Source organism: Pholis gunnellus (assembly GCF_910591455.1).
Source record: "Pholis gunnellus genome assembly, chromosome: 3".
NCBI lineage: Eukaryota > Metazoa > Chordata > Actinopteri > Perciformes > Pholidae > Pholis > Pholis gunnellus.
In genome coordinates, this window is record NC_136529.1 from 25567474 (window position 1) to 25589249 (window position 21776).

A 21776-nucleotide genomic window follows, 5' to 3' on the forward strand; every position below is an offset into this window, starting at 1 on the left:
TTCTATTCAATTCTCAAAGTTTAAGAAGACTTTTGAAATAAACTCGACTTCAGCGTGTTGGTTTAATAAAACGGGAACAAAGCAAGTCGGCTTGATGATCTCACCGTCTGAGAGAGAAAAATGGAGAGAAGTCTTCAGGAAATGTTTCTTATGTCATACTTCTTTCTTGTCAGCGAGTATTGGTCGTGTTTCATGTTATATACAATATAAATATGTAACCAGGAAGACTCCAATAGCAGAAACAGCTGATCAGTCATGTGACAGACAGACAGACAGACAGACAGACAGACAGACAGACAGACAGACAGACAGACAGACAGACAGAGAGAGAGAGAGAGAGAGAGAGAGAGAGAGAGAGAGAGAGAGAGAGAGAGAGAGAGAGAGAGAGAGACAGTATAAAAGTATTAAAACATGTGAATGGACACATTCTGTGTATCTGTAGCTTTCTTGACTTTGTCCTTCTCAGGCTGCCGTACGCACACCTGCACTTTTCACTTGGTACACATTTCCATACAGCCGGCGCTCCATAAACAGGAAGTGGTTTAAAGAGACAGGGACACATGTCCAGGGTTGGTTTAGGGTTTGGTTCAGTCCAATCAGGTTCATTGGTGCTGAAGACATCCTGCATAGCAATCCATCCTGAGACCAGACTATTCACATAGTGGGTTTAACATTTGCATGCTGTGTGTGTGTGTGTGTGTGTGTGTGTGAGTGTGTGTGTGTGTGTGTGTGTGTGAGAGACGTGAAAAGGACGTGTCAACTTCTGAAGTATCTGCTTGAGTGCTGATAAGTGCAGCGTAGATGTGTGTCTGGATGCTTTTTGATATGTTAATTACATCAGTGGTGTTTCTATAAACATGTGCATGTTTAGAAATGCCATCCTGGTGTGTGTGTGTGTGTGTGTCTGGCAGGTAAATGACAGTAGTGACCTTCTCATATTTAGTCATCGCTGACCAGGAGCACACACACACACACACACACACACACACACACACACACACACACACACACACACACACACACACACACACACACACACACACACACACACACACACACACACACACACACACACACACACACTGCACGTGCATAACCAGAGGCACAGAGCATTATGTGAGCACACACACACACACACACTCAGACACAAATAGAGCGGAAAACATGTGCTGCCTGCATACACAGACAGGCCTGCCAAAACCACTTACACACAGCTAGGCTCACAGACACACACCCACACACACACACACACACCCACACACACACACACACACACACAGAGGAGGCTGACTCCGCCTGGCTCAGACTCTGTCACAAATGTAGCTTGGACATGAGCACATAAAAAGGATATACATGCATGTGACTGACAAGTGTGTCTGGACAGAGACAGAAGCTTATGCATAAAAAAAACAACAATCCTGAGACACACACACACACGCACACACACACACGCACACACACACACGTCCATGCATGCACAGCATCCAAACTGATTAAATTCCAAGTGGAAAGAAAACAACAGAAGCTCCAGTGAATTTGTAACGGACGGGGATGGAGAATCTCAGAGACGCTCTACACACAGACACACACACACACACACACACACACACACACACACACACACACACACACACACACACACACACACGAAAGACAGTTGGACTCTTTCGTCAGTCAAACTAAGAAAACGAAGGATAAAAAAAGAATGAAAAAGAATGGGGGAGAATGCAGAAAGCGAGAGAGAAAAATAATCTGATTTGTTTCTGAGCTGTGATTCTATTTTTAAACCCTCTTCCCCTTTAAAGCAGACGTTTAAATAATAATCCCGGACGTTTCGGTAACTTCACCGACCCTCGGGCCATGAAAGCCGATCTCAGTCAACTCGACCGAGGCCGAGGCCGCTTCCCTTCCTCTGCTTTCAGACGGGAGGTATCGGGTTCTTTGTCACATTAACGAGGGCTCAGTCGTAAAAACCTCAGAGCCGACACCCACCGAGAAGGATGCGCTCATTTATTCTACCCGGCAACTGTGAGTCCAGGTGACGGTGTGTCTCTGTTAGTGCTCGCTGTGATCACAGAGGGAGAGAGGGAGAGAGAGGGGGAGAGAGAGAGAGACAGAGACAGAGAGATGTAGATAATGATGCTACACACAGTTCAGGTATTTTCAGATATTAAAACAGTAAAAATAAATATATATTTATATATATTTCTAAAGTGAGACAGTTTGAGGAAAACAGCCTGAATCCAAAGTTCTGCAGTCTCTCCTCCACAATGAAGCTGAGGAAAGTGACGGCGATCAGTGAAAGAAGTGCAGCGATGTGAGAACGAGCAGAAGAGCCTCGACGGACAGGAAGAGACAAAAGAGACTCAACAGCAGAAACACAGGAGACACATCAGTGAGAAGCAGATATGAAGTGTGCATTCTGAAGTTTATCCTACCTGTATTTTGGGGATTTATTTGTAAGTATATATATATATATTTTGGAGCTCTAAAAGATGTTTTACTGTCTTTACTCTTTATTTGATAATATTGTAATTCGTCTTTTTTCATTAATGAAGTTTAAATGTTTAAAAACTCTAAAACATTACAGCAGAGAAGAAGAAAACAGACAAAGAATTCATATTAAAAATACAATAAATAGATATAAATGAAATAATTAACATGGATTACATAAAAAACAATAAACAAAGAGATTATATAAAAAAATAAACAAATAAATATAAAAATAGAGATTACATCAAAAGAACAGATACAAATGGAATTGTGGAAAATAGAGATTACATTTCAAAAAGCTATTCGGTGTTTGCAGTTCAAATCATTCAAACATGTCAGTGAGATGAGCAAATATTGTAGAACAACTCCTGCAGTCATGTGACAACATTAAATGAGGTATTCCGTACGATATATCAAAGTGTTGTATTTAATATTCACACACTGTAAGACTCCACAGTGGACTTTAATGTGATGCATTTACTGTTCATGAACTCATATTTAATACATTTCTACTCGTACGTTGCAGCTCGTCATTTTCTGCAGTGACCCAGTTTCCCCACGACGACGTTTGTTACTCCACGAGTACGTGATGCATGTATTATACACACACATGCACACACAGATGAATGCATGTGTGTGTGTGGAACAGAAGAGGCTAATGGAGATACAAGACTCGAGCTCTGCAGAGTGAACGGAGAGACGCAAAAACAAACAACAACTATTAATCCAGCAGTTGAAACACAACGTAGTATTTATGCTATTTCATACATTTGTTCTGTTACTATCGGATGATTCACATAAAGTTGTGGGTGTTTTGAACACATGAGGACGGAGACACAAACGTAATAAAATACAGAAAGAGAAGAAATCTTTGAAAATACTTCAAACGTCGTCGCTCTCTGCAGACCAGAGAATATGTGAATAGCAGGATATGCACATCAGCCGCCGTGGACTGAAGACTCAGTAATAATACAACAGCAACCCTGGTTTCTGGTGGAATCTTAAAAAATAAACGACACATCCAAAATATTACAACGCATCAAATATCTTGCATCACAACTATTCATCCCGGCATACAGGCCGAGAACCAACTGTAAACTGTTGGAAAGCCTAAAATACTGTAAGATATTTTATTGAGTTTCCTTTTTGTTCCCTCTGGTAAACAGTAACGCAGAGTACATGTCTCGGGCTTTTATTGTGAAAGATAAGAAGGAAAGGAGATTTTTTTGGGCAAGGTTGAAAAGAGTAATAAAGTTTCCTGTCACAGTTTGGACTGTTGTTGTTGTACGCTACGTATAATGAACATTATTCCACACAACGTGATTGGTCGATGCATTTATATAAGATCGCTCCGGAAAAAAATACTACGGTGCTTTTTCGTCACATTATATTCAAGTACTCATGACCGGTGAACATTTAAGTGTCTTAGAGTGTGATGGAGACTCCTCCCGTAAAATGAACGTTTGTACATCAATGACTCAACGCGTGTTATCACGAACTCTTAGAAAAACGTTTTTACTCTCACACATCCACGGTGAACGAAGAATCCAAAAACGCCTAAAACAACTAAAATCCTTGATTTGAAATAAATGGAGGTCAAGTTACAAACAGCAAAACTTTATCATGAATCAGTTTTAGATTATAAGATTTTTTTTGTTGATCAAACAACTGGATGAATTATGCTTAGATTTTACTGCTCCAGTTGTTGAGTTTGTTACGTTTTGATAGAGTTTTGCTGTTGTTAAACGAGGATTCACTGTTTTCAGATTCTTTGTTCACCGTTGAGGCACGAGAGAAATCACGGTCACACATGGTGAGTAACTTCTACACAAACGGTCCTTCTGTGGGTGAAGAGCTCCTTTAACTATCCTCTGGACTAACTGCATGCTGGCTGTTGTTAAAAAAACATCTTTTCTCTCTCACGAGTCTCGTGCTTTGAAAATATCTCCCGACAGCAATCAGACCCGACAACACAACTCAATTTGAGAGAATGGAGCAAATCTGCTGAGTCTCAATTAAAGAGGGAAGAGACATCCATCTTGATCTCAGACTAACATTTAGGTTTGTCTCCATTTCCTCCTCCTCAAATTAGTCATGGTTAGTTCTCCGTGTGGCGTAAACAACAGCCCCCCCACCATCACCCACTGTTTTCAGACACACAAAGATTTCACATGTATTTGCTGCTGAAGGCAAATGTTCAGGCTGTCAGAGAGACAAACTACAATGATTCCTGTAAACTGATGTTGCCCTCCAGTGAAAAACGTTAAGGTATAGTATACCGAGAAAAGTAAAAAAAAAAAGGTCATAGAATAGTTTGTTGACAAAAGTCAGTATAATCGGTCGAAAAGTCAAAGTATAGTATTTCGAGAAGTCTTTTTTGACACCCGAAGTCAAAACAACAAAACGGAAGTTTATGGAAAGAAGTCTGTACAGAACGTAAAAAAGAATTCATCGTATGTATGTTGAAAAAAGTCACAAAAAATCATATTACGTTATTTTTAAGACAAAACAAAAAGACGAATGAGCGACAAAGTCCACTGAAGGAGGAGGTTGAGGAGGATGAACCGGTCAAACTAACAGACCGCTCAACGTTGACTTATTTTACGTCGTCATAAGTACGTGAGTGAAGTTACTTCATGTTGCGAAGCTTCACAAATCCTTACGTAATGTTGTGTAGCATTGCGTAGCATTATTTAAAATACTTTACTTACGTCTTATAAAACAAACTTATTTAAAATCAAACCACAATCAAACCCTAACAGATATTTCCTGTGAACAAACACAGGACTTTCACCCAGGAGACCGCCATCTGTGTCCCATGTGAAAACCAAAAGTCAGTTACCGTACGAACGTTACATAACGTTACACAATGTTACACAACGTTATACGACGTTACACAACGTTACGCAGCCTAACTCTCTTTACATACGAACACACCTAGTCTACTTAACTACAAACCCAACAAAGTTATTTTCATGCATACTTCATACTTCAAAATAAACTTCAGTGCTTCAGGAAAGAGCAGATATTGATACGTGCAAAACCGGCGCTAGAGGGGAACGTGGAGCGTCACAGCTGTGGAGCGTCATGTGACCGACCAAGCTGCCGCATTTGAGGAGTGAGATCGTGTCTTCAGTGCTTTGATTCACAGACAGCTAGAGCCGGCAATCATTCACCAACAGTCCAGACATGAACTCTCCAGACAAACAGGGATCTCACCCACTGCTTAAATTAGCCCTGCCTACTACTGGCCAGGCTTACTGTGTGTGTGTGTGTGTGTGGAGTCAGACAGACAGATGATGGTTTATGACAGAAAACAGAATTATAGATTTGAGTGTTCCTGTGTGGGACAGTTGAAGGGGTTCGGTGCCAGGTCACCATGTATCCTCCTCTAACTGCCCCGGCCGTGGCTCAGAGACGCTGAAAGAGGCTCAGAGACGCTGAAAGAGGCTCAGAGACGCTGAAAGAGGCTGCAGAGTTCCCTCGTTTCACAACACATATTTATTCGCTGCCATTTATAAATCATGAAGCTTCTGCTTGGAAGACGAGATGAGAGTCAGAATGAAGGTCAGAGGACCAAAACATCTTTACACAAAATGTAAAGGCGTTAAAGATATAAAAATGTAAAATGAGCGTCTGTTCATTAGAATAAACAACAGATGTGATGCAACCACTGTATTTGAATCTTAAATAGGCAAATTTAAGGACGAAAGAAATTTTAATCTGCAGCTACCGTCTCTCATCTACTTCTTCTGACCGTGTGCATCATGTACTTTGATGCTGTATATATATATTTGTTGGTATGATGTTAAACTATATAACGCATTACAGCATGACTGCATTGTTCTTGGTCTTTTGAGCTAATATGCACAAATTACAGATACACATTTAAAGTAGATTTCTGTAACTGGAGCAGAGATCGAGTTTCTTTACCTGTTGAACCCTCGTAACCTTCTTGTTGTCAAATAAAACCATTTACATAAGTGATCCGTCAACACGCCCACACACACACACACACACACACACACACACACACACACACACACACACACACACACCAAACTCATCCTCTCTGTGTTGCTCCCTCTTCCTGCGTTCCCTCTCTCATTACCGCCCCCCTTCTCCGTGTGAAAGAATCAAGCGCTCACTCAGCCGTATTTGCTCTCGTCTGCCGCGAGAGAGTCGCGTTCAATTGGCTCCTTAAGCTCAAGAGCAGCTTCTCTCATCTCTGCGAGGATATCGTCGCTCTGTTAGGGTGAGGCAGAGAGGAGGGTGAGGCAGAGAGGAGGGTGAGGCAGAGGGGAGGGTGAGGCAGAGGGGAGGGTGAGGCAGATGTGGATGGAAAGAGGCGAAGGAGACTGCCGGCAAAGAGAGCGAGAGGAGTCTATGTGAAGAAGAAACATGCCTGCAGCTCGGTCACAGTCACTGCTGACCATGTTGGTGAGCAGCCAATCAGCAGCCAAACTCCAATTACTGATGTGCAGCACCTGTCCCTCCCACCTCACATCTTTACCTCACCCCTCTCTCCCTCCGTCACTCCTTCAACCGGGGAGGTTGTCTTTAAAACCTCCTAAAGTCCACTTTAAGGGAAACCGCCTGGACGAACTCTGATTATGTGACTATTGCAGTGACTCTCTCCACATGCACCGACTGGTGGAAAACATCGGCAGGAGCAGAGGAAGACGATGCAGCTTGATGAAGGGTGGAAACGCCCAGACAGCAAATTAAGTCTCAACACAAGAATTCAGCTGAGCCGAGAGAGTAGAGAGACAGGAAACACAAGGGGGGGGGGGGGGGGGGGAGAGAGGACCGGGGTTCACCTTTAGGCCATCAGGTTATCCACGGAGCTGCAGCGATACTGTTTCTAAATTAACACCAATAAAGTAATTTAACTGGAGGAAAGCAAAGCGACAGGCCCAACATGCAAACGCAAGCAGCTGATGGAGGAGGAGCTCAGAGGTCGGGAGCAGAGGCTTCTGGGGGACTAACAGGCAGGAAGTAATGGACTCGTTATTGAATTAGACGCTCCACAAAACCAGAGCAGTCGTTATTATCCTGCTGAGATCCTGACACAGCCACTGATAACTGGATCCATTAGTCCGATTGGCTGCACAGCCATTAATCACGAGACATGTTGGGATGTTTAATTCATTTCTCCTGAGATGTCATGCTTGCTATCATTCTGTAGCCGGCTCCTGGTTGTTGCTGGGGGTCTTTCGTGGTTTGTATTATCAGATAGTCGGCTTCATCGCTGCTGCTTTTACTAATTCACAGAGCAAAACAAACTGTATTTGCTTTTTAAACCACTGAATTGAAGGTTTGATTGTAGAGTAACCAGAAATAGAACCTTCAAGTAAAAACAGAAGCAGCGACAGTCTTTGTTGTTTCAATAAAGGTCCTCAATGTCCTCAGCAGAGGGTAGAGCCCAGTCACACCATATCAATAATATTAATAATAATAATAATGAGTCCAGCGATCTGAACATGCTTCAGAAGCAATTTAAATTTGTCGATTGATCATCGAACATTCCACCTTTAGCAGCAGCGAGACCAACAGCAGCGCTGCTGCCTGTCTGAGGCCGTGAGCACAACACATAACCAACACCAGTTCTGTTTGACAATCTGCTATTTATGGACCCGAGGAGAAGTAGCTGTCAACAACTAATGTGGATCCCAGTAAACACACACACATACACACACACACACACACACACACACACACACACACACACACACACACACACACACACACACACACACACACACACACATATTCCCAGAGTATTCATTCTGCAGCTCTGTATTGATCAGATTTACATTCCAGCGTGTTGCTGTGAAATGCAATTCAATGGAATCAGCAGTGAGGATCGTTTCAGCAGAAGAAGACGGTATCACAAGGTTACACGCTTCAAATGTAAAATGCATATTATTTATGAATAGAGGAAACAGCAGGGGGCCTGATATTGATCGTCGGTGGAATCTTTTAATCAACCTTCTAGAGCTGGAAGCCAGCGACTGAACTCTACAATGGAAAGCAGCAACATCAGTTGATCAACTACCAGAAGCCTCAGATCCGTAGAAATACATCATGATGTCACCCACAGCAGGTACTACTAGAAGGTGTAACACCTGCAGAAAGTATTAGAGATTGTCCAGCTTCACTAGTCTAGATTAGAACATAAATACGTTACACTTCAAAGAGCTGACTTTTTAATTCGGCTCCTTTGTGACGATGACGACGATGATGACGAAGGACCTCCTGTCATCAACACGCTGTTTATTTCAACCCAAACCAAGATATTTCCCAAACCACGTCCCCTAATAACCATGACACCGTGACACCGTCACATCCTGAAACCTCGACAAGGAGCCGATACAAACCTCGTTCCCCATCCAGCAGATTCCTTCTGGCAAGTATGAAACATTAAAGGGTCTCACTCACTCTTAAGAGTTGGAGAACCAACGAAACTGGACTGAATATAAAATGTGTAAACTGATTGGGCATCTCCATGAACTGGAGATGGAGCACCGACACTATGAAGTCAGTCCAGTAGAGCCGGTACAGACACATGGATGCATTGTACCATCATTGGCCGTCCATGGAGTCTTTCTGTGATCGTGGCTAAAATACAACAAAGAAAACGACAAAAAGAGGTATATAATGTGTATTTAGATAGATGCAGTACAAATGGATGCTATGAAAGCTATCATCCTTGATTGATGACGTGACAGATACAAAGAGACAGTAACACGTCTGAGAGAGGACACACACACACACACACACACACACACACACACACACACACACACACACACACACACACTTCCCACTGTGTGCGGGTCACAGAGATCACACGGCGGCATCGTCAGCAGGAAATGAGCTCGTGTTGTGGCGTCGTCCCCTCACTTGACCCGGCGACCCCACGCCGTCCTCGCTGACATTCCAGGTGAAGCCTCACAATTAAAGCGTGCGCAGCAAAGAAACCAGATGAATAACGATGTCAGGAATATGTTTAATACAGCGGATGGGAAAAAAAGCAGCTTAAAAAAAAAAAAAAAAGGAAGTCTCATTTACGATGCACGGCTTATCAAATGCTAAGCTAGAAGTCGCGCACTGCACTGCCCTTTGAAAAGCTAATCCCGTCCCCGGATGTCCTCAATGTGCCCGTTAGCTTTCAGTGTGAAGACGTTGAAGTGGAGGAATGTTTCTGTTTCTTTACAGTAATAAATATACAGCTCGCTTCATTATAATATCTTGATGTGTGAAAGATTGACAATCGTTGGCAAAAACAAGTGTTTAAAAATAAAGCCGGGATGAAAACACAACGTTTCTGTGAGCAGATGACCCACTTTCTATCTGATTGCTGCTCCCGCTTCCTTTATACTAAGACATGAGGGCTTTCTGCATTTTACACACTAATTGGCAGCTCAGCAGAGAGCGAGAGAGAGAGAGAGAGAGAGAGAGAGAGAGAGAGAGAGAGAGAGAGAGAGAGAGAGAGAGATGAACAAGAAAGTTGGTTTAAAAAGAGAGAGACGGAGAGGGACAGGGAGGTAAAGATGGGAGAGAGATTTAAAAAAGAGATGAAAGATGCAGCGGGGCAGAGAGACGGAGGACAGACGGTTCAACAAGCAGCTAAAACACAGAGAGAGAGAAAAGGAGAGAGGGAAGTGAGAGACAGAGGAGGAGGAGGAGGAGGAGGAGGAGGAGGAGGAGGAGGAGGAGGAGGAGGAGGAGGAGGACGACATTTGGGCTCAGCAGAAAACAAACAGACCACATCAAACTGAAACGCAGTTAAACAATACATATGCAATACAATTTCAAAATATTGTTAAAAATGAGCCAAAAAAAAGAAAAATCCGTCTGTTGAAAAATGCAACAAAGCTTCAATTCTCGCTGTAATTAAAGCTGAAACATAGAGATTCCTTATGTGTGTGTGTGTGTGAGTGTGGTCCCAGACTAATGATTGGCCGAGTTCAGACACCCAATTAAAGCAGCAGAAACAAGCACCACACACACACACACACACACACACACTTATGCATATATACTTAAACCATAACAACCATGACCTTAAAGACTTTAACACTAAATCCACTGTTCTGTAAATTACGTGTTCAGTCATTTCTATCACACTGTCAATGAATCCAAAGTAGAGCGAGTCCTTCTCCAGTACATCTGTCCTCTATGATAACAAACTACGAGTCAGTGACACGTTCAACTCCAGTTCTACGAGCTCTGGACGAGCGTTGTGTGTCAGATGGGAATGAAAACAGCTGAAAAGGTTTGAAACACATCAGAGTTTTGACTGAGTGAAGAGCATAAAGTGTTGTGATCTTAAAGTCAGAGGCTCTCATGGGAACAGCTGGTCTCATGCAGCATTCGTAGCTCTACCTACGGACAATAATGCAGTATATCATGTTAACCTGCGTACTTCAGTAACAGCACTTCCGTTGTGTTTTTAAACAATTTTTAACCGACAATCTTTTCCTAAACTCTTCCTGAGTAGTTGTGTTGCCTAAACATAACTGAGTTTCTCTTGATAAGACTGTATGAATGTAACGAGCGGAAATTGACACGAGTTGCTGGACTTTTGTTGTAAAATGCACGAAAAATGAGGAGCAACTTTTCATAAGACATCAATCGAACCGCTGTATGAGAAGACGTTGCATTGTTTCCTGTTTTAGGCTTTTCGTTTGTCATTTTATGCAACATCGTACCGTGACACAAAACATCACGCAACATCGAGCTAGCCAGCGGGGCACGCTCACGTGCACGAACATGCCGGCCCGGCTACGTAAACAAAGCAAGATTACAACACACAAAGAGGACCTTAAACCCCAACACCAAGTCTTAAGAGCCCCCGTTAAGAAGTGAACGTGTCCTCACTCTCAAGAGCAAAGGTTCACACTGAGATAGAAGTAAAGCAGCGATCGCAGGTTCGATTCCACCGCCTGTGCCCATGCTGCCACATGACGAAGAGGAAGTGAGGCAGAGAGCAGTGTGACCAGCATGAAGACAGACTCCAGTGGTTCCTTCGTGCTCAGTGTTTCTCAGGGCTACATGTGTCCACCACGCTGAGGTCAGATGAGACGCTGGTGGAGAAAGTCGGCCACAGCTTCGCTGTCGGCGTGTTGAGCGGCTGAAGTGGAGTTCGTTCAATTTAAAGTTGATCTTTCGTTCTGAGAAACTCTCCTGACGCAGAAAAGTTGAAGCCAAACTCGTTCAAGGCGACGGGTGGAACTCTGTGTGTGGAATGAAATGCAGAGCGATGATCTGCACATAACGTTTATGAAAGTATAAATCTGCAAAGATGAGAGTGGTGTTACCTCCAAACCATCCGCAACAAGTTAGAATATTAATGCAGCGTAAAGGGCTCATAAATAGCAATAAAGTATATTATAATATATATATTCTATTATAATAAAGTACGGCAACGCACATGTTTTTAAGAAGCGCCGCAAGATTTTTTATAGTTGCTTTATCGAGACTGACATGTCAACTTTTAACTGGTCCTGAACCCGTCTCAGTGTAGTCCTGATCCTCTATGAACCAGTCTCAGTGTAGTCCTGATCCTCTATATGAACCAGTCTCAGTGTAGTCCTGATCCTCTATGAACCAGTCTCAGTGTAGACCTGATCCTCTATGAACCAGTCTCAGTGTAGTCCTGATCCTCCATCAGACCTCCATCAGTAAAGAGACCATCAGAGAGAAGATGGGCTGTTTCTATAGTTATTCTTGATGCTCGTCATCAGAGCCACCGGGTCAGATTCTGGTGAAACCAGATGAACTCATGCAAGTTCACCAGAACCTCCTTCAGCTCAGAGTCCAGCAGAGACCGGTCCACCGTGGACAGACCCAGATCCGGCTTCACCTGCAGCCTTGGACCTGCAGTCGGAGCTCTGGAGGGAGGAGGAGAGCTCAGCTCCCGGCAGCAGCAGCATCTCCTCCTCCTCCTCCTCCTCCTCCTCCTCCTCCTCCTCCAGGAGTGCCTGTTAGCTTCTCCTGCTTTCGTCTCCACAGATTATGGAATCATATTAGTTTCCACAATTTAGGCAACGTTGAACACTTGTGTCTCCACTGTCTGTTTGCTTTGTCACCACCGGTGAGTGCCGGGCGGAGCCGGCTGGTAAAGAGATAACGTGACTTAACCTCGCGTTGCCATGGACACACATCATCAACGACAACATCCCCGAAGTATCGGAACATTTCACTCACCAGGCTGATCGCTCAGATCTGTGGACGCGGAGACATCACTGGATCAGTTCTGTAGGGCAGAAAACATCAAAATCATCAATATGAATATAATATTTCTAATCTGATTACTTGTCTCTCGAATACAATGCTAACCTGCTGTCATAGCAACAAGACGGTAGTACACAGACAGAGTTCTTGCAGTCATTACAATGAAGCCAAAACAAACACATCTAGAATATCCACATGTTCTCTTTGGTCAAACTTGTTCATTTCCTCTTGTCATTCTTCACGCTGCAACTGCTAATAAACACAAACAAATTGCTTTCCAGCTCCACAGAAAGCCCAAAGACAAAACTCTGGGGAGTAATTACCCGAGTGGAATTGACGTCTGTCCGACTTAGTGTGTGTCTGAATGTGTGTGTGCGTGTGTGTGTGTGTGTGTGTGTGTGTGTGTGTGTGTGCCAGCTGTACGAGGCTGAAGGCGTGGCGCGTGTGTCCGATGTTCGACAGGACGCTCAGCTGTTTCACTCGGGGACAACTGCAGCAGGAGACGGAGACACGACGAGACCAAAAGACGACAGCAGTGAACTCACAGAGTCCACTGGAATCCTTGGACTTCTCTCTACGGCTGTGTGTGTGTGTGTGTGTGTGTGTGTGTGTGTGTGTGTGTGTGTGTGTGTGTGTGTGTGTGTTCACCCTGGTCTGTGGATGAACTCTTGCTAAGCTCTCTGGTGCCCTTTTTACAGACATTTGACTTGTGTTAGTGTAGTTGAGTTGTGCATCTGTGTGAGAGTGTGAGTGCCTCGGCATGCACAGACCCGTGTAGATGTGTGTGTCTGTGTGTGTGTGTGTGTGCGCGCCCTATGCCCTTTTCCAGATGTCTGACTTTAAGTGTGTGTGTGTGTGTGTGTGTGTGTGTGTGTGTTCCCTCAGAGCTATAATGAGGTCTTGGGGGATTGCAGCCTTCTGTCTGTCTCTCTGACCAACATCACACACACACACACACACACGCATACACACACACACACACACACACGCATACACACACTGTCAGGATCCTGACCCTTTCACACACACACACACACACACACACACACACACACCTGCTGGTAATGCACTTCTACAACTCTGTGTCTAAGAGCAGCGCTCCATTAGAGGAGAATGGAGCGAGAGTGTAATTAGGGAGCGGAAACAGCTTCATGTTCACTTTGCTGTAAAAAGAGCAAACAGAGGACGAGAGACGACGTCTGGATTCATGTTCACGCTAAAAACCACGGAGATGTTTATAAAAAGCAAACGTGGTTGATTTCCTCCACCAGCCAGTCGAGGCACAGTTTACATCCACGTCTGTCTGAACGGTCACCACTTCTTCATTTCATCCTCTGAGACATTCGTGTGAAATTGTAATAATTGGCTTTTTAATTCTTGAGTTGAATGTGATTCGTGAGGTCAAAGTGACTTTTAACCACTAAATACTAACACGTTCGTTGTTGAGTCAAAGTGGACGTTTGTGCCAAATTTGAAGAAATTCCTTTAAGATTTTGCTGAAATATCCATAATAAAAATAAAAATAATACGAATAATAAAAACTATATTTAGTTGGCACTTTGAAGGTTAATGAAGCAGAAACAGTAATCAGCATTAATAAAAGGAAGATTTGTGCCGCTGACACCAACAACAGCAGCAAGAGCCGACTCACAAAACATATTCGGCTCCGAGCGAACAAATGAACAACGCTGCTGCAGCATAATGAGAGAAATAATAAGCCGTCAGTTACATGCTCGGCCGCACTAAATGAGTTCTCATCTGCGCTTTACACGATTAATATGCACGCGCGTGGTTTGCTGAAGGGCAGGCTGACGAAGCCTTCACAGGTCGACTGTACTGGTATTAAATACCTTTCACAGAGAAAGACTTGAGATAATGAAGCACATTGTTAAAGAGCAGAGAACAATAACTACAAATACCAAAGTGTGCTTTTCTCTCTCTCTCTCTCTTCAAAGCGCCGTGAGATCCGTCCTGAGATCTGGACGACGGACGATGGACGACCAGAAAGCAGGACGCCTCCGGTCACTGTCAGGAGTCTGACTATGACGTGATTCAGTTATCACCCGATTCAACTTCCTGTTGTAACAGAATGTGGCGCTCAAACCTCAGGATTTGTGTCGACAGACCGAAATGTGTCTGCAAAGGAAAAGCACCAAAAGCTGGCATCAAGCTGTCTGCAGAGGACGAGTTTCTTTATTCTCTCATCAGACGCTTCCTGATTTTAATCAAACATAATCAAAAGAAGTCAAACATTTTGAAATGGAAAGGATCGTGTACAGAAGCTCACATTTCAAAGGGAAAACACCACCAACTACCTCAGGTCCCTGAAGTGTGCTTTGCATCAGAAGGAAAGCTTTAAGTTAAAAACCAACAGCAACATGTTTGTGCATTATGTCCGTCTGGGTCAAAGGGCACCGACAGCGACGGCATTGGAGCTTTTTTGGGGGTTTATTGCATTTCAGTAGTCAGTCGGTGATTTATTGGCTTTTGGCCACGAAGTTGATACAAATCCACCGGCTACTTCAGCACCGCGGACAGCTCCGTGGATTAATGGACACACAGCAGAGTTCAGCTTCTGATGTTTCAGAGTCATTGATTGTAACTGATAACGAGTCTATGAGACCAACAGATTCTGCTCCTGCTCTCTCTCTCTGCTACCAGCGGATGGAGATTTAAAGGTGAAAGTGTTTCCAATCTTCACTTTAAAACAACGAACAGGGTTCAAACTAGGACTCACCTCTGGAGGAGTTTTTGTGATTCTGATTTGGCTGATTTCAGACGTCCTATTTCATTAAAACTGTTTGTTTGTCCCGGTTCACACGATGAAGACGGTGAAACCCGACACCTACAGACGGAGCTCCTCACTTTTTCTCTTCAAAAAAATGTTCTGCAGTTTCTTTCTGTGCTTCTTTTGGAGTGGATTGAAACCGTCCAGCTACTGCTCTGCTAGCATGAAACACCAAACAGTTTCAGGTTCCAGCAGCACATGCTAACGCTAACGCTAACGGTAGGGGAAGAGAAGGAGGCCACAGGAAGCAGCGGGGAAGAGAAGGAGGCGAGTGATCGATGAGGCTACAGGTCCCGGTGACATCAGCAGCACCAATAGATGAAACTTTGTTGATTCCGTTTCCTCACACAGACTCTCAGACCGGACTGTAGTGGTTCTTCTGTCTGACTGCTGAGGTGGTTAGTTAGTGATATCGATCAGCTGCAGCACATGCAATCAGCTACAGCATGGGGGGGGCAGCAAATTATAGATGCAAAGCTAAAATACAGGAGGTACTTAAATAAAATCTGATTCAATTACACACACACACACACAGAAACACACAGAAACACACAGTCAGCCCTATAAAAAGTCCTGAGAAGATCAATGATGAAATGGATGGGTATTTGTGTGTGTGTGTGTGTGTGTGTGTGGGGGGGGGGGGGGTAGAGTGACTCTCTTGCAGCTTGAAAAGAGAAAAGAGTGTGTGTTCTTGTACTTCTATTTTTGTGAGGACCGTTGGCTGCAGACACTGAGGACATTTTGGTTTCCTGTTTAACTCATCGACGGTGAAACATGGACGTGGTCTCCGTGACGTCACCCAGACTTAACAACCTCGACACACCTTTTATTTTTGTGGGAATAATTTGCACGTCAATGTATTTTTTCCGACTGTATTTTTTGTCACGAGTAATTTTACATAGAACGTGAATATTACGCAACAAGGTGGATGTTTGGGGGTTTACAGTCTTTGACAACTATTAATATGAAAGTGTAGCTGAAGGAAACCTTCAACACTCATTTCATTTTCACTCTCACCGTGTTCGCTAACACAGTTTTTATATCATTTGTAGGAGAGTAATCTGGTCTCGAGGCTCAAAGATATATAAAAGTGGGATTTACAAAATTGTTTCTGTTTCTGTGATGCCGTTTGAGACGAATCCCGACGAGTCAAACCCAAACCTCCCCGATGATCCGACACTCCGGCAGCAGTTTAATACTTTGAGAGGCGTCTCCTTGATCATCGCCTCCGCTTCAGCCCGGCTCACTACGGATCTTTGTTTTGGTGGTTTTCTCTTTTGTTTCTCGTGTTTCTCTTCAAAAGGCAATGATGTTGTTCCAGCGCCATGTTTGACCCACCAGAAGGAAAGCAGATTGTCTTTGCTCAGATCGATAGTTCTGAGAACCTCGTCTCACTTTCTCATTTCTCTCCGTCTCTGTCACACCTCAGCCTCTCCATCTTTTATCACTCTCACTCAATGAGGTCATGATGAATTAAAAAAAGGTAGAGTAAAGTGAAACCATTGTCATTCCAGAAGCTTTTTATTCTTATATTGATCTATATCAGTTTGGTAATTCTATCTCTGTGTTCCTTTCCCTCTCTTTACTTCCCGGCCCGACCTTTCTTATTTTCTTTCCTTCTACTGCATCCTCCTCATCCCTCGTCCAATTTGCCATCTCATCTCCTGTTTTGCTTCGTCCTGCTGTGCGCTTACACGCATATAGATAAACCGATTACAGCGGACTGACGGGTAAAGCTAATCCAGACATCGTAACGGCATCAAAAAGTATTCCAGAAAATAATGTTGTGCTGTCGACTTTTAGAGCATCCTGATGGAATATCAGTTACTTGTACGGATTACACGTTTGTTAGTTGAAACATGAAAACGAAGTTCAGCTTAAACCAGATTTAAACCATGACTCATCAATATGTTAAATATCACAACAATCTTTTCATTATTTTTAACAGAGCCTCTGATTGGTAGACAAGTCAGGAACGCAGCCTCTGATTGGTGGACAAGTCAGGCACACAGCCTCTGATTGGTGGACAAGTCAGGAACACAGCCTCTGAATGGTGGACAAGTCAGGAACACAGCCTCTGAATGGTGGACAAGTCAGGAACTCAACCTCTGATTGGTGGACAAGTCAGGAACACAGCCTCTGATTGGTGGACAAGTCAGGAACACAGCCTCTGATTGGTGGACAAGTCAGGCACACAGCCTCTGATTGGTGGACAAGTCAGGCACACAGCCTCTGATTGGTGGATTTATGGATTTTCTTTTTTAAGTTTCCAAAAAACACATCAAAGCGACGCAACGGTTAGCTTTTCAGCACAAAGTAAGTCTCTCGCTTGCAGCGTCTCAGAGTTATTAAGTATGTCGTATATGACATAATTTGACTGTACGATGACAATATAGTAGGCTTTACGTTTTTGTATTAGTGTGGTTGTAGTTTAGCATTGTTAATAAGACGTGCAGCAGCATTAAATAAACCAATGTACATTAGAAAAGAACAGAGACATTGCAAAGTGGCACCGGACACAGAAAAGGTTGCTGCTCTATGATCTGTGATATTTAGTGTATTTCCCATCATTTCTATTCACTAATAAGATTACAAATGGCCGTCTGGCGTACAGCAGCGGCGGCTGTAGGTGGTGCTTGGATCCTGACGGTCGTGGTGTTAAGATGTTTACGGCGCAGCTGATTTTATCGTCATTTATATCAAGTCTTTACTTCTTCCTCTTCCACAGCTTTGCCTTCACCTCCTTATCTTCACCTTCTTCTCACTTTGTGTGTTTATCACAAGCTGCCAATAAATCTCTGGGTCACCTTCCTCTTTCTGCGTTCATGCCCATTTTCATCTGCACCGACAGTCTGGTGCTTCAGCTTTTTGTGGGCACTTCAACCAAGTGATGGAGACATTTAGTTTTTTATATATATCGTAGCGTACACGTCACACGTCCCGTCTTCTTTCCATCACTCTTCTCTTCTTATATTGCTTCTTCGTCACCTGTCCAGCAGTGTCTCTGTGTAAAACGTCCCCACATCGTTTCTCACCTCATCTTTCAGGAACATGTCTGAGTGAGTTCTCACGTCTTCAGATTTAGATCAAAGACGAATGTGGTGGTTTTACTTCCTGAAGCCAACACAATAACCAATCGCTTCACAGACCTGTCGAGACCAGTTATACATGCTGGGCTTGTTACGTGTCCTCCGATGAAGACTTGTTATCAGGGCATGAAATTAGGCTCAATGTCGCTCGAGGCGATGGAGATCTGGAGACGGATTCTCGATGAACCTCCGCCGACATTTAGTTCAGGTGTCAAGGAGAGTTCAGTGAGTCTCAGCTGGTTGGTTCTACTTTTTATTCATCTTTTCATTTTCCGCTTTAAAATCCAAGGACCCATCAGCGTCGCGACACCTTTAGGGACGCCTGGTTTGGCAGCTGAAACTTTTCATCACTGAGGACAGCTCAACTTAAAGTTCCTGTCTTTTAGAATCATGATCTGGTTTTCATGTAAAAGAGAATTCGCTTTGATGGATTGGTGCATTGAACATAAACATGATTCAATTAAAAATAAAAGGACATAAATCAAGAAACCGTTCAAATGCATTATAACAGTGATTATATAGTATTTTGTTGTTTTAATGTTAAAATAATTGAGAATGTGTATCAGACTAACATTTCCAGACTTCTTGGTAGATGTTTCAGACCATACAGATGTTTTTCGACGGTCACTTTTTCACTGATCCAGACTCTTAAATCAAACGACACCGTCTCATCCTGACTGCGGAGGAACTCGGTGCATTTGTCACAATTCTGCCACTTTTTGTAATTTGGTGGCAGCAGCTGTGCAGCAGAGTGACAGCAAGGAGGATTTCACTGTTCCTCTCTGCACAGATTATATTTACGATCAGAAGCATCACACACACACACACACACACGCACACACGCACACACGCACACACGCACACACGCACACACGCACACACGCAGACACGCACACACAGTACATGAAATGACACATCCAATAATTCAGAGAGGTGATGACAATGTAATGGCTGGGTTGAGTAATGCAGTTTAACGAGCACTTAAACACGTCCGTCAATTAGTCGACTGCAGCTGTAAATCCATCCATTGTTGGTCGAAATCACTTCCTGTTTCACTGCTCGTACGCGTGCACGTCTAACTATTTGTGTGTGTGTGTGTGTGCGTGTGTGTGTGTGTGTGTGTGTATTTTGTTACAGTCAACATTTCTGTACAGGATGCTCTGATTGTTCTTCCTGTTCATCCTCAACCCTTCAGAGATCCCGTCTCTTTCTCTTCCTTTTCTCATCAGCTAAAACCGCAAAAGAATCCACGGATTCCAGTTTTCAACAGTGAGAGTTCTGGTTTAAATACTCTTCAGTGACGGTAAACTGAATCGTTATTTGTTGTGAACGGTTGGTCGTAGAAAACAAGATATTTAAAGTTTCTGTGCTGAGCTGAAGTGGAGGGACGCAAACAAAAAGAGGGAATTTTGCACTTAAAGACATAAACACTCTAATGAAGATATTCAAATCAGAATCACTTTGGGAATATCTTCTGCACAGAACGCAGACTGCAGATTTTGTCTCCCCATCACTTACACTGAACAAGGTGGTGAGTATGAGCGGACGGGACGATTACAAGCAAATAACAACAAGAGTAATACGTAGGAGCTTAAAGGTTAAGTGCTAAAATGCAGCATTAGGTGACGGCCTGCGTATCGAGGAGGCTGACTGTCCATCATGTGTTTGACCTCACATGTCTGGCTGAAGGACAGCTGGGTCGCGAATCGAGCTGAAGTGTTGAATTACTCCCATCAGCACCAACATCCCTCCCCTCAGTTCCCATCATCCACCTCTCCTCTCCCTTCTCCCTCTCCTCACAGTTGAACTCTTCTTATCCTTCGTTTCCATCCATCCCGTCTCCCGCCCTCCTTCATCCTACTCCGTTACATGACCCCGACTCCCCCTTCTCCATGTCCTCCCCTCGATCACCCCCATCCCCTCCGGTGGGTCATATGATCCTCCTCTCCCTCCCTCCATCCTTCTGTCTCCATACAGTAATGATTCAGGGAACCCGAGACCACCCCAGAGGGAGAAAAGCTGGGAGGGGGGTCGGGTGAGAGACACAGACTTAAAGAGGGAGACGATAGCAGAGAGAGACTGAGACGGGATGGAGGGAGGAGAGAGACGAGTGGACGGATCAATACCTTTTAACGGGAAGGTGCTCCCAGTTCTGGTTATAGATCTCTGATACACACACTCCTTTACACACACACACACACACACACACACACACACTCACACAGCTATAAGCTAATGCCGTACACATGCACACACACACATTTCAAATGCAAACATGTTTTCATGATTAGCTCGTCCAGACTTCCTCACAGGATGAATTGTAAGCTCTGGTGATCCCTAAAATGTTTCATCTTAGAACCATCATCAGGTTTACGTTCAGAGTGTCAAATACCTGCAGAACTAAAGACCCAGACGGGCTTTGTATTCATGTTAATGGGGGGAGTTTTAGGTTGACATTAAACAAAGTGACCCAGTCAGAATGCTGATTAAGCAGAAAAACATTTTTATCAAAGCCTCCGTGTGTCAGTGTGACAGAGCAACAAGTTTAAGGAGCTGGACGAAGCCTTGTGTCCTCAGACGGGACGTGAAGACGCTTGTTGTATTGATGCATTTTCCTTTGCAGCGTAATCATTAAAGCTTTGTGGGTGTGAGCAGACGGCACGTTATTTATTGTATTTGTACGATTAAAAAGGAGCGGGCGTTCAGGTTAAATGCAGAAAACGTGCACCGACTATCAGCTCAACGTAGTTCGATGTTTCGTTGGTCCGTGTTGCTTCGGGAGGAGAAATCAGCCATCTTTCTGTTCTTACTTTGATCCCGTTTGTTTGCTTTAAAAATGAAACGTCTGCTGTGAGTGTTTAGTCTCATGACAGCTTTGTGCTGGAACACAAACTGAGCCAGCAGTTCGCGGACGTGTCCTGACAGCTGAGGAGAGACGATGCTAAATATATCTGGGTTTTTATTGTCAGAATGCGGTTCTTTTAAATCTCACTGTCTGTGTGTATTAGCCCTTTTAAAGCAACACCTCCAGCCTTGATTTGTCTCTATCAATTCTGTTCGATACGCTCCATTATCTTTGTAGAGTCGTGCAATTTGTTGGGTTGAGGATTAAATCAACCGAGGGGCAAATTACTCTGAACAGTATTGACTTGATGACATGCACA

The 21776-nt window shown here is 43.7% G+C and overlaps 1 protein-coding gene across 1 annotated transcript in view; it reads right to left on the reverse strand.

Annotated features, from left to right (window-relative positions):
- pcbp4 (poly(rC) binding protein 4) overlaps nucleotides 1-21776 on the reverse strand; it is a gene marked incomplete at its 3' end in the record, with an annotated part of 92312 nt that overhangs the window by 44762 nt on the left and 25774 nt on the right. The window contains 1 exon segment of the mRNA XM_079186651.1: nucleotides 12709-12757.